Source organism: Engystomops pustulosus, chromosome 3, assembly GCF_040894005.1.
Source record: "Engystomops pustulosus chromosome 3, aEngPut4.maternal, whole genome shotgun sequence".
Classification (NCBI taxonomy): domain Eukaryota; kingdom Metazoa; phylum Chordata; class Amphibia; order Anura; family Leptodactylidae; genus Engystomops; species Engystomops pustulosus.
This window is the reverse complement of record NC_092413.1, coordinates 92,405,426-92,419,602: the sequence shown is the minus strand read 5'-3', so window position 1 is coordinate 92,419,602 and position 14,177 is coordinate 92,405,426. Positions and strand designations below refer to the sequence as shown.

The 14,177-nt window shown below is 46.8% G+C and overlaps 1 long non-coding RNA gene across 1 annotated transcript in view; it reads right to left on the bottom strand.

Annotated features, from left to right (window-relative positions):
- LOC140120508 (uncharacterized) overlaps positions 1 to 13,817 on the bottom strand; it is a 19,740-nt gene extending 5,923 nt beyond the window's left edge. The window contains exons 1-2 of the long non-coding RNA XR_011853832.1: positions 13,494 to 13,817; positions 11,927 to 12,096 (exon numbers count right to left, since the gene is read on the bottom strand). This is a non-coding gene — a long non-coding RNA (uncharacterized lncRNA). The remainder of the gene's footprint in view (positions 1 to 11,926; positions 12,097 to 13,493) is intronic.
- Between the last annotated feature and the right edge of the window lie 360 nt (positions 13,818 to 14,177).

Here is a 14,177-nt window from a genome sequence, read left to right as displayed (position 1 = left end):
CATGACCAGGAGCTGAGGAGAAGTGACAGTTAGAGAGTGCTAATAGTCAGTTAGAGGAGTTAGTGCTGAGCTCTGACCTTATGAGCAGCTCTTGTAACCCAGTTCCTGACAGAGGGGCATATCTTCTACACTGAGTGACCAGAGACAGCGTGTGCCTCACACCTCTAGTGAGCTCACACAGAAGACCCAGGACTAAGCTGCAGCTTCCAGCATTGGACACAGCTACATCCCAGCCTGCATCTGCAACTAGGCTGGTGTACCATTTGTACAGAATCGTTTGGCCTGTTGCTGCTGTTGGTTCGAATAAAGAACTGTAAGTTATTTTTGCACGTCTGTTCCCTGCTACGGCTGTATCACCATCAAGGACCCCCCTATCTATCATCCAGGGACTCAGCCTCTCCCTCATCTAATTTCTTGCACACACCACCCACTGGAGACCAGCCAAGCTGTGGGACAGCCCTCCGGTCCCCATACCAAGCACCGTGACACTAGCGTGCCTAGGCCGCAACTGCCAGCCACTCCGGTATTCTGGGCCCCGGCTGCCTCTAGGCCCCAAGAAAAGGCTAGGCCCCAGTGGGGGATGTTGCACACCATTAGAGCACATAAGACTTTTGGGACCAGGGAGAGTGTAGAGCCATGAATTGTGACAGTAAGGTCTAGTGGGAGGGTGGAGGAAAGATTTTGAGTTCCGTTTTGTCCATGTTAAATTTTAGATAACGGGAAGAAAAAAAGTAGGATATGGCTGATAGACACTGAATTCTGATAGAATTCTGTCTAGAAGGAAGGAGATATCTGGACCAGAAATATAGATCTGTGTGTCATCTGCATATGAATGTTATTGGAAGCCATGGGACTTAAAGGGGTTTTTCCACGAAGCAAAGTTAGGCCTTATCCACGGGATACAACCTAACTTGCTAAACAGTGGGGGTCTCAGTGCCGACACCTCCGCAGATTGCGAGAACGAGGCGTCCGACCAACCTATTTATGGAGCTGATGGAGATCAGTGAGTGCAGCACTCGGCAATAGAGATTAATGGAGCAGAACGGTCATGCGCAGCCGTCTACTCCATTAGTCTGAGGAGCGGCAAGGAGGTTAGTCTGGCCCCTCATTCTCGCAATCTGTGGGGGTCTCAGCACTCACTTTGCTTTGTGGGAAAACACCTTTAATTAGATGTCCCAGGAAACAGATGTAGAGGGTGAAGAGTAGAAGTCCCAGAAGAGAACCTTGAGGGATGCCATCAGAGATGGGGCAAGGTGAAGAGGTGGTGTAAGAGAGATAGACACTGAGCATCTGGTTTGAAAGGTATGAGGAGATCCAGGAGAGGGCCAGGTCAGTGATACCAAGAGAGCATAGCGTCTGCATCAGGAGAGAATGGTCAACAGTGTCAAAGGCTGAGGACTGGTCAGAGAGGAGGAGAACAGAGAAATGATCTTTTGCCTTGGCTGACAGTAGGTCATTAGAAACTTTGGTCAGGGCAGTCTCAGTGGAGCGATTGGGTTGAAAACCAAATTGTAGTTTGTCATAGAGAAAGTTGTACAAAAGGTAGTAAAATAGTTTACATGTTGTTCAAGGAGTTTTGAAGCAAATGGAAGTAGTGAAATAGAGCGTAGATGGGTCCAGAGATGGCTAGTTTAGGATGGGTGTGACAGTTACATGTTAAAAGGAAGATGGAACAGTACCAGCATATACAGAAAGGTTAAAGAGATGAGTTACGGCTGGGAAGAGCACAATGGTAAGATTCGAGATAAGTAGTAGTGAGATGTGAGCTTGACAGCATGGAGGAAACCTTTTCATTAGTAAGAGAAGTTAGTTAACAAGGACTGGGATTGGATATTCTGTGTAGGTTGCCGGGGGATGTAGGTTAAAACTTTCCCTGATGTTGTCTATTTTGTTTTTAAAGTGTGAGGCAAATTCCTCAGCTGAAATGAGAGAGGTTGGAGAGGGTGTTGGAGGACGTGGAAGGGAATTAAAGGTAGAAAATAGTTGTCTGGGTTTGTGTGATAAATAAGATATAAGATTAATGAAGTAATCCTGTTTGGCAGATGCAAGTGCTTGTTTATAGGTGATGACCACCTGCTTGCATGACAGAATGTCTTCCTTCGCGAAGGATTTCTTTCTGAACGCTGTTTAGCACCCCTGGCTCTTTGCCTCAGATGTTTTGTGAGGTTGGTGTGCCATGGTTGCCGTTTGGGTTGTCTAGTTGTAGTGAGAGTGAGGGGGGCTACAGATTCCAGGGCTAAATAAACTGTGGTGATGTAGAAGGTAGCAGCAGTTTCTACCTCCTTGCATGAGGATATGGATGAGAGAGGTAGAAGAATTTTGGAAAGTATGCAGGGGTCTAAATGTTTGAGATTCCTACGTGGCTGTATAGTTCTGTGGACTGCAGTAGTGGTTAAAGCCAGATTGGTAGAGAAAGTGAGTAAGTTGTGGTTGGATAGGAGGAGAGTAGAATTTGACAGATTGGATAGGGAACAGAGGCGGGTGAAGATGAGGTTAAGCGTGTGGCACTCTTTGCGAGTGGCTGTGGAGGACCACTGTGAGAGGCTGAATGAGGTGGTAAGCAAGAGGAGTGAGTTTAGAGGTAACAGAATGAGCTATATCAATGGGAATGTCCCCCATGATGATAGAAGGGATGTCAGAGAAGAAAAAATCAAGAAGCCAGGTATTAAAGTGATCGATAAAAGCAGAGACAGGGCCAGGGGGTCAGTAGATGACAGCCACTTGGAAGTTAGAAGGAGTATAGATGTGGATGGAGTGGACTCCGAAAGAGGGAAAGGTGAGAGTGTAAAGAGATTGGGCTGAAGTAGCAGTTGTCAGACAGGAGGATGCCAACTCCTCTACCAGGTACGGGGAGTGTGAGAGCAGAGGCCACCATAACAAAGCTCAGCAAGTGAAGCAGTGTCAGAAGGAGTTATCCAATTTCCATCAGTCGCAGAAAAGACAGTTGCTGAGAAATGAAGAGGTCATGGATTTAAGTCACTTTCTTGCATATGGAGCGTACGTTGCACAATGCTTCAGAGAGAGAGGGTGGAGGAGGTGGTGGAGAGCGGGTCAGGTGGATAGGTTGTAGATCAGATTGGTTACAAGATTTGGATGAGAGAGTTCTGTGGCGGAAGGCTGGGAATGGTGGGGATATATTTAAAAATCCCTGGATTGGGGAAAATGTCACCAGTGGCATGGAGTAGCAGAAATAGTGATAGCAGATGAAAGAAGGATAGAGAATGAGGTGGTTGCTGCTGTTTGCAAAGCCATAGTGTATTGCTCAAGTAAGCATTAGCCAAGACCATTATATGAGAGGGCAGAAGAGATGGTGATATAGAGAATTCATTTATAGGTGGTGGAATATTGGGATAATGGTGGAGATGGGAGAATAGTGGGAAGATGATTGTTACAAATAACATTATTTATGGGCAAGATTAGTGAGGGGTTGGTAATGACTTGTTTCTTCATCCACCCCTTTCGAGGATGGACCGAGGCAATTTGTTCTCACCAATTTTTCATTTATAAACAATTACCACTGTAGAATCTTTCAAATCTCTGGATTTTTTTTTCCACTATGCAATTTTCCAATTTGGATAGGTTTGTTTCTAGAGATGAGCGAACATACTCGTCCGAGCTTGATGCTCGTTCGAGCATTAGCGTACTCGAAACTGCTCGTTGCTCGGACGAATACTTCGCCCGCTCGAGAAAATGGCATCTCCCGCCGTTTTGCTTTTTGACGGCCAGAAACAGAGCCAATCACAAGCCAGGAGACTCTGCACTCCACCCAGCATGACGTGGTACCCTTACACGTCGATAGCAGTGGTTGGCTGGCCAGATCAGGTGACCCTGGAATAGACTAGCCCCTGCCTGCGCTGCTCGGATCATTCTGTGTCTGAATGCCGCTAGGGAGAGCTGCTGCTGGTCAGGGAAAGCGTTAGGCTGTTCTATTAGAATAGTGTTAGGCAGGAGTGATTCTACAAGAACCCAACAGCCCTTCTTAGGGCTACAATAACGTTATACATTTTTTTTTTAATTTGCAGCTACTACCATATTGTGAGGAATTTGCAGGGGGACTTGCTACCGTTGTGTTTAGCTCTTAGTGACACACATATCCACCTCAAACACCAAAGTGGGAAAATTTATTAGGGGTTGGATTTCAATTAGGCACAGTCTGCCATTTACTTTTTATTTTACGTTTATTTTTTCATAACTCAGTGTCATCTCATCTGGCATAGCAGTGTGCTTTCATACTTGGCTAGAAAATAGCCATAGGAGAATCCAAACGGCTTATTTAGGCCTACAATAGCGTTATATATTTTATTTCTGGTTGATCTGCTGGTGGCTGTCCTTGTGTAGTGCATCTACTACCATATTGTGAGGAATTTGTAGTGAGACTTGCGACCGTTGTGTTTAGCGCTTAGTGACGCACATATCCATCGCAAAGACCGAAGTGGGAAAATTTATTAGGGGTTTGATTTCAATTAGGCACAGTCTGCCAGTTTCTTTTTATTTTACGTTTATTTTTTTAATAACTCAGCGTCATCTCATCTGGCATAGCAGTGTGCTTTCATACTTAGCTAGAAAATAGCCATAGGAGAATCCAAACGGCTTACTTAGGCCTACAATAGCGTTATATATATTTTATTTCTGGTTGATCTGCTGGTGGCTGTCCTTGCTGTAGTGCATCTACTACCATATTGTGAGGAATTTGTAGTGAGACTTGCGACCGTTATGTTTAGCGCTTAGTGACGCACATATCCATCGCAAAGACCGAAGTGGGAAAATTTATTAGGGGTTTGATTTCAATTAGGCACAGTCTGCCAGTTTCTTTTTATTTTACGTTTATTTTTTTAATAACTCAGCGTCATCTCATCTGGCATAGCAGTGTGCTTTCATACTTGGCTAGAAAATAGCCATAGCAATAGGATAGCATCGTTTGGTTTTAAAAACTAAAAAACACAAAAAAACACAAAAAAAAGTTAAAAAAAAATTAAAGTTATAACTTTCATTTTCAAAATGTTTAACCCGAGGGCTATGGGTAGAGGACGAGGGCGGGGACGTGGGCGTCCAACTACTGCAGGGGTCAGAGGCCGTGGTCCTGGGCGGGGTGAGACACCACCTGCTGATGAGGGAGCAGGGGAACGCCGCAGAGCTACACTCCCTAGGTTCATGTCTGAAGTTACTGGGACTCGTGGTAGAGCACTGTTGAGGCCAGAACAGTGCGAACAGGTGATGTCGTGGATTGCCGACAATGCTTCGAGCAATTTGTCCACCAGTCAGTCTTCCACGCAGTCCACCCATGTCACCGAAATCGGCACTCCTCCAGCTCCTGCACCTCAGCCTCCTCCCCCCCAGTCTGCCCCCTCCCAGGAAAATTTGGCATTTGAACCGGCATACTCTGAGGAACTGTTTTCTGGACCCTTCCCACAGTCACAAACCACTTGTCCGGTTGCTGCTGAGCAATTTTCCGATGCCCAGGTTTTCCACCAGTCGCAGTCTGTGGGTGATGATGACCTTCTTGACGTAGTGGAAGAAGTGTGTAAAGAGGTGTCCGACGATGAGGAGACACGGTTGTCAGACAGTGGTGAAGTTGTTGTCAGGGCAGGAAGTCCGAGGGGGGAGCAGACTGAGGGATCGGAGGATGATGAGGTGACAGACCCAAGCTGGGTTGAGAGGCCGGGTGAACACAGTGCTTCTGAGACGGAGGAGAGTCCTCGACCAGAACAGGTTGGAAGAGGCAGTGGTGGGGCCAGACGGAGAGGCAGGGCCAGAGCAGGTGCATCAGCGCCAAATGTGTCACGTAGTGAAGCTCCCGTGGCGAGGGCTCCCGCTGCGAGGGCTAGATTTTCAGAAGTCTGGAGGTTCTTTAAGGAAACACCGGATGACCGACGGACTGTGGTGTGCAACCTTTGCCAAACCAGGATCAGCAGGGGTTCCACCACTACTAGCTTAACTACCACCAGTATGCGCAGGCATATGAATGCTAAACACCCCACTCAGTGGCACCAAGCCCGTTCACCTCTGGCCGTGCACACCACTGCTCCTTCCCCTGTGTCAGCTGATAGTCAGCTCCCTGCCCAGGACCCTGGCACAAAAACCCCATCGTCGCCTCCACGATCCTCCACAGCATCCACCAGCGTTCAGCTCTCCATACCTCAGACGCTGGAGCGGAAACGGAAATATAGTGCAACCCACCCGCACGCCCAAGCCCTTAATGTCCACATCTCCAGATTGCTTAGCCTGGAGATGCTGCCCTATAGGCTAGTAGAGACCGAGGCCTTTCGCAACCTCATGGCGGCGGCCGCCCCTCGGTATTCGGTCCCCAGCCGCCACTACTTTTCCCGATGTGCCGTCCCAGCCCTGCACCAGCACGTGTCAGACAACATCATCCGTGCCCTGACCAACGCCGTTTCTGACAAGGTCCACCTGACCACGGACACGTGGACGAGTGCTGCCGGGCAGGGCCACTATATATCGCTGACGGCACATTGGGTTAACTTGGTGGAGGCTGGGACGAGTCTGACCCTGCGGCTGGTCATATACTGCCGACGCCGAGGATTGCGGGGCCTACCTCGGTCCAGGTGTTTCAGGCCTACTATGCCTCCTCCTCCTCCCACCCCTCCTCCACCTCCGAACTACCATCCGTGGGCATGGCGCCATCAGTCGCTAGCTCTAGGCACAGCAGCAGTGCCGTCGCTAAGCGACAGCAGGCGGTGCTCAAACTGCTGAGCCTAGGCGATAAAAGGCACACCGCCCAAGAACTATTACAGGGCATCACGGCGCAGACTGATCTGTGGCTGATCACCGCTGAACCTGGAGCCAGGCATGGTTGTGTGTGACAACGGCCGTAACCTGGTGGCGGCTCTGCAACTCGGCAGACTGACACATGTGCCATGCCTGGCCCATGTGTTAAATCTCATAGTTCAGCGTTTCCTCAAGACATACCCCAATCTGTCTGATTTGCTCACGAAGGTGCGCCGCATCTGTGCTCATTTCAGGAAGTCCAGCACAGATGCTGCCACTCTCAGGGCAGCGCAGCGCCGCCTCCAACTGCCCGCTCACCGACTGTTGTGCGACGTGCCCACGAGGTGGAATTCAACATTAACTATGTTATCCAGAGTTTACCAGCAGCGCAGAGCGATTGTAGACTGCCAGATGTCAACTTCCACCAGAACTGGTAGTCAGGTCAGTCAGCTTCCTCAAGTCTACAATGAGGAGTGGACGTGGATGTCTGATATCTGTCAGGTGCTGAGTAACTTCGAGGAGTCAACACAGATGGTCAGTGGCGATGCCGCCATCATCAGCCTCACCATCCCGCTGCTTGGCCTGTTGAAAAACTCTCTGATCAGCATGAAGTCGGAAGCTTTGCGCTCGTCACAAGAGACGGGGGAAGAAGATTCCCTTGTTGATAGCCAAAGCACCCTTAGGTCTGTTTCTCAGCGCATATCGGAGGAGGTGGAGGTGGAGGAGGATGAGGAGGAAGAGGAGGAGAATGTTGGCGAGACACAAGAGGGGACCATTGTTCAGTCCTTCACTGTTCAGCGTGTATGGGCAGAAGAAGAGGAGTTGGAGGAGTTGGAGGAGGAGGAAATGGACAGTCAGGCCAGTGAGGGGAGTGAATTCTTGCGCGTTGGTACTCTGGCGCATATGGCAGATTTCATGCTAGGCTGCCTATCCCGTGACCCTCGCGTTCAAAGAATTTATTCCAGCACCGATTACTGGGTATTCACTCTCCTGGACCCACGGTACAAGCAAAATCTTTCCACTCTCATCCCTGGAGAGGAAAGGAGTGTGAGAATGCATGAATACCAGCAGGCCCTGGTGCACAAGCTGAAACACTATTTCCCTTCTGACAGCGCTAGCGGCAGAGTGCGTAGTTCTGCGGGACAAGTAGCGAGGGAGAGTAGGCGAGCAGGCAGCTTGTCCAGCACTGGCAAGGGTACGCTTTACAAGGCTTTTGCCAGCTTTATGTCACCCCAGCAAGACACTGTCACCTGTCCCCAGTCTCGGCAGAGTAGGGCTGATCTTTACAGAAAGATGGTGAGGGAGTACGTAGCTGACCATACCATCGTCCTAAATGATCACACAGCTCCCTACAACTACTGGGTTTCAAAGCTGGACATGTGGCACGAACTGGCGCTGTACGCCTTGGAGGTTCTTGCCTGCCCTGCCGCTAGCGTGTTGTCCGAGCGGGTTTTCAGTGCAGCTGGTGGCATCATCACCGATAAGCGTACACGCCTGTCGACTGACAGCGCTGACAGGCTGACGCTTATTAAGATTAATAAAGCCTGGATTTCTCATAATTTCCAATCTCCACCAGGTGAAGGAAGCTCAACCTGAATAATTTATGCACTCCTCCTCCTCATTTTCCTCCTTCTCCTCCTCTTTGTACACTAAAGCAGAGGAAACTGGCTATTTTTTGACAGGGCCCACTGGCTCTAGCTATAGTACTTTATGCATTTAATTTTTCTGGAGGGCCACCTACCCGGTCCTCTGTTTTAAACAATTTTTGGGAGTGCCACATACAGGCACTCAATCTATTCAATTTTTCTGGAGGGCCACCTACCTGCTCCTCTGGTTTGAAAACTTTTTTGGACTGCCACATACAGGCACTCAATCTATTTCATTTTTCTGGAGGGCCACCTACCTGCTCCTCTGGTTTGAAAACTTTTTTGGACTGCCACATACAGGCACTATCCAAATTAAATTGTCTCCATAGCAGCCTCCACACGTTGTCTCCATTGCTACCTCCAAAAGTTGTCCATATAGCTGCCTCCATACATCGTCCCCTTATCAAACGAGGTGTGTCAGGCAGCAATTTGGGTTGTTTTCATGGATTTCACATCAAAGTTGTTAACTTTGTCGCCACCCTGCTGTGCAATCCACAAAATATACTGGCAAACTTTTACCATTTACGGATATTATTTCAGCGCTTCTTGCGCATCTGTTTACATTCCCCTCACCCGCCATATCCCAAACTTATAAGAACGCTACTACACTTAACTTGGTGGAGGCTGGGACCGAGTCTGACCATGGGGCTGGTCATATACTGCTGATGCAGAGGATTGCGGGGCCTACCTCGGTCCAGGTCTCAAAGGCCTACGATACCTCCTCCTCCTCCCACCCCTCCTCCACCTCCTCCTCCTCCGAATTACCATCCGTGGGCATGGCGCCATCAGTCGGTAGCTCTAGGCACAGCAGCAGTGCCGTCGCTAAGCGACAGCAGGCGGTGCTCAAACTGCTGAGCCTAGGCGATAAAAGGCACACCGCCCAAGAACTATTACAGGGTATTCCACATCAAACTTATTTACTTTGTTGCCACCCTGCTGTGTAATCCACAAAATATACTGGCAAACTTTTATCATTTACCGATATTATTTCAGCGCTTCTTGCGCATCTGTTTACATTCCCCTCACCCGCCATATCCCAAACCTATAAACGCTACTACACTTGATCTTATACAAAAGGTTCTTAGAAGTGCTGTTTGGGGAGTAGCCTAGAGACAGGGGCTTGGATTGGCGAAAGCTTGCCTGGAAGCGGAGCGCCAGCTCCATCCCAAGATCCAACTAACATAGTTTTAACTGCAGCACCTTTAATCTACTACTAGTTCACTGCCTCCATAATAATAATAATAATAATCTTTATTTATATAGCACCATCATATTCCGTAGCGCTTTACAAATCATAGGAAACAAATACAAATGTAATGTAACAGAGCACAACATTTGTATGGAACAACAGGAGTGAGGTCCCTGCTCGCCAGAGCTTACGGTTTATGAAGATGATGGGGTAACACGAGGTAAAAGAATATTTAATGGTCAAGCCATTCTTCTTAGGGAATAGAACAAAATATAATAAATGGAATTGCTGTCGCTTGAACCACTCAGCCGTCATCTTATATACCAGGTCCAGGGTGAATGGGACTGCAGAGAAGTCTGGTGCCTGTTGGTTGCTGGATAACAGATGGGAGGACGACACAGGACGGGTTAGTAGAAGAGTTAAAACTTCATGCAGTTAATGAGTGTTATAGGCTTGCCTAAAGAAATGGGTTTTAAGAGCACGTTTGAAACTTTGGAGGTTAGGTATTAGTCTGATAGTCGGGGGCAGAGCATTCCATAGAATTGGTGCAGCTTGTTAACTTTGTCGCCACCCTGCTGTGTAATCCACAAAATATACTGGCAAACTTTTATCATTTACCAATATTATTTCAGCGCTTCTTGCGCATCTGTTTACATTCCCCTCACCCGCCATATCCTAAACTTATAAGAATGCTACTACACTTGATCTTATACAAAAGGTTCTTAGAAGTGCTGTTTGGGGAGTAGCCTAGAGACAGGGGCTTGGATTGGCGAAAGCTCGCCTGGCAGCGGAGCGCCAGCTCCATCCCAAGATCCAACTAACATAGTTTTAACTGCAGCACCTTTAATCTACTACTAGTTCACTGCCTCCATACATGGTCCCCTTATCAAACGAGCTGTGTCAGGCAGAATTTTGGATTGTTTTCATGGCTTCCACATCAAACTTGTTAACTTTGTCGCCACCCTGCTGTGTAATCCACAAAATATACTGGCAAACTTTTATCATTTACCGATATTATTTGAGCGCTTCTTGCTCACCTCCTTTGGTTCCTCTCTGCCACCCATTGGTTTTAAGCCTGAGTCCATTTGGGGTATGTTGCCAAGACACTCTCTAGCCTGCCGCTGCTGCCGCTGCCTCTGCATGCCGTCCCCTATAGTGTCAGGGTCAATTATTGGATGTTTTAGATGCTATCTAGCTTCATTCTGTCACTCTGTCATGGCCATGCTGTTGCCCATAATTTTGGCATAATGGTGCGTTTAAGCAGCCTCAGAGGCATCCATGCATGCTGCCCCTGCTGTTTCCTGTCCATTTCCGTGGTGTTTCCATCCTTTTCTGAGGTTTCCAGGTGTTTGGCCAAGCTTCCCTGTGCAGAGCCTTGGTCCCCTTGAAAAATGCTCGAGTCTCCCATTGACTTCAATGGGGCTCGTTATTCGAGACGAGCACTCGAGCATCGGGAAAAATTCGTCTCTAATAACGAGTACCCGAGCATTTTAGTGCTCGCTCATCTCTATTTGTTTCCTTTTTTCTTTAAAAAGACATGATAATCTGGCAGCCCCTGATCGTTCAGTCTTTATTTCTTCATATTAAAACTTTAAAAATATACTCGGCAGTCACGTGACCGCTGGGTCTAAAGGGGTTAACCAGAGCTGCTGGGTCTGATTAGACCCAGCCCAGCTTTGATCAGAATCACCAGTCACATGTGTTCATTCCCCCTGTAACTGAAGCTCTTATAGATGCCTCAGTTACAGGGAAATACTTGTAAAACAAAAAAAAAAAGTAAAAGAAAAAGAAAAAAAATGTCCCCCAGGGGTCTTTCCCCATGGGGGACATATAACGTAAAAACACACACGCACAAAATAGGAATAAATATTCATAAAAAATACATTCATATTTCCCAATTAAAAAAAAAATCTCTGCTACACTACACAGAACACTGCCATAGTCACCCGGTTTGCCTGGGACTATACATATTATATATAAAAATTAAAAGAACGTAGGGTATTCATTAATAATGCTCATTTTAAGTTCATTTGCAAACCAAAAAAAAAAAGTACTATAAATGACAAAAAAGCCTTTTTCCAATTTCAACTCCAAATAAAAATAAAAAATTCTTTAAACTTTTACTATGTTTTAACTAGCTCTATGTGTCCTGAAAAAACACTGCAAAAACTTTTATGGTAGCATGCAAAAAAACAAGTTATGGCCCTTAAATCTTCGTGTACTAAAATTTGCTAAAATGGTGGTCACTAGAGTCTTTTCGGTCCGCATCACTAAAGGGTTAAATATACTCAAGATAACAAAATAACACATTCTCTAATTCACTGTTATTAACAAAAATACAGCAATTCACAGATATATTTCCAACCTTTCTTTATCAGTCCTGGTGTAGACAATTTCAGTTGCTTCTGGTCTCCAAATCTGGATCTTCCGACTTTAGGGTCGCCAGACATCTTGTCTGATTCTGTGTAGTTGAGCTCTTTTTTGCTCTCTGCCTCTAACCCCCACCCTTGCATTCCAGGAAGAGCTCACACATGCCTGTTGGCAAACAACACATAACAGTGTAAGGAGAGCTAAAAGCTACGGGCAGATAAGTTCTTCATCCAGGTGAAAGGGGAGGGAGATCTGTTGTAGCAGGGCTAAGAATGTTATTGTGTGTAATATGCATCTCATGGATCTCACCTCTGATCTGTATCATCTCTTTTTCTATGTGTCAGATACTAGTATGATGTTCAGAAGGGGAAAAACACATTGTTAGCACACAGTATCTCACAGCTCTGATAAGTTAAAGTATAACTGTAGAGTATGAAAACTTTTGTCTAGGTTTGCACTAAACTCTCCATAAGGAGAACTATTTCTTCCTGACTCTAGTCAATAGCCTCTCACTGAGCCAGTTTCCTCCTGTACTGAAAAGACCCAACCAGGTCAAAAGATTGCTGTCTACAGCTGGGAATCTGTTCCTCCTGGAATACATATACTGGTTAGGCTAAATCCCACATCATGTCCCGTGGTAGCCATCTTGGTGATAACTCCACCTACTTTAAAGAGGCCATAAAATGTTGTGAATCCTAAAATCAAAGTATTTAAGCTCCATTTTGTGACTAATGACATTTAGTTTTGTTATATTCATTTATCCATAGCATCATGTGTGTTTGTATCAGACGTTCATATTCCCGGAATACCCCTTTAAGGTTTGCAGTTGTGTGGATCCTAATGGGTTAGAACATATAATGGAGAAGCTCCTCCTCCTCTTAATTTTACTCCCCTCCTGGTTATATATATTATGCTAATATATAGCCTGTAGGAGGGTGAAGAAGGGATTGGATCATGTGGACACGGACAAGGGATGCAGGAGCAGACGACAGTTTAGATTTAAAATGCTCCCCTCCCAGTAATCACAATTTGATTGTGGCAGGGAACCAGGTAAGCTACTGCATGTATACCCTGTATGCTATGACTAAGGGCATCTTCTTTTTCCCAAAACACATAAGCAACTATATGATGGCAAATTGTCTATGGTTTTAATATGAAGGAATAAAGATGGAAGTTGTAGGTCAAAGTACCAGGATTCAATTTTCCATGTTTTGAAATACAATATTAGTAGTAACTTACTGACTCAAAATAAGGGTAAGTAAGGAATGGAATATTCCGGAATATTCCGGGAATATGAACGCCTCATACAAAAACCCATGAAACTACGAATAAATGAATATAACAAAACTCAATGTCATTAGTCACTGTCACGGGTGCTCCCGCGATCCCTGTCTCGGATCGCGGGTGCATACGTGCTCCTCCGTGTGCCCCTGCTGCTGCTCGGTCTCACTTACCTCTCCCGGCTCCTGCTCTTCCCCGCCTCCTAGGGTGCGCACGCGGCTCCTGCCGAAAATTTAAAGGGCCAGCGCACCGCTAATTGGTGCACTGGCTGAACACCTCACCTTTAAGAATCCTGCCTCTTCCTGTGTTCCCTGCCGGATCTTTGTGCCTCACAGCCTAAGAGAGAGCTTCCTGGTGATTATTCCTGCGTTCCTGTGCATTCCTGCTTTCCTGTGTATTCCTGCGTTCCTGTGTGTCTCCGCTCCCGAGTCCTGTGTAGCCGTGTTACCCGATTTCCTCTGTGTTGCTGTGTTCCGTGTGCCTGTGTTCCCGTTCCCACCTGCCTGGACCTCCCGTTGCTGACCCCGGATTTGGACTTGACCTCGCATCTCTGCCGCCTGCCCTGACCCCGAGCCTGGACCTGACTACGAGACTCAGTAACTCCTCCTACCTCTTATGTTCTGCTCCCAGTGATGATGTAACAGACTTTCTTGCTCTGTTACCATGGTAATGATTTGTGTAACTGCTATCCCTGCACTTCACCAGAACACTGGCCATACTGGATGCACTGCAACCAACCGACTACAGCCAAACAAAGTGTTGAGCACATGACCTGACCTGGCAGGTGCAGGATATGTGATGTGGACATGTGACCAGTGGCCATTTTGTGTCTTGTGTCAGATTATTGCAAGTTATTGCTTATATATATGAAATATAATGGAAATAGTGAATGCTGATAGTACGGTACTGTCAGCAAGAGCAACCAGAAATGTTCTGTGTTAAACATTGTGTATCTTGTTTTTGAA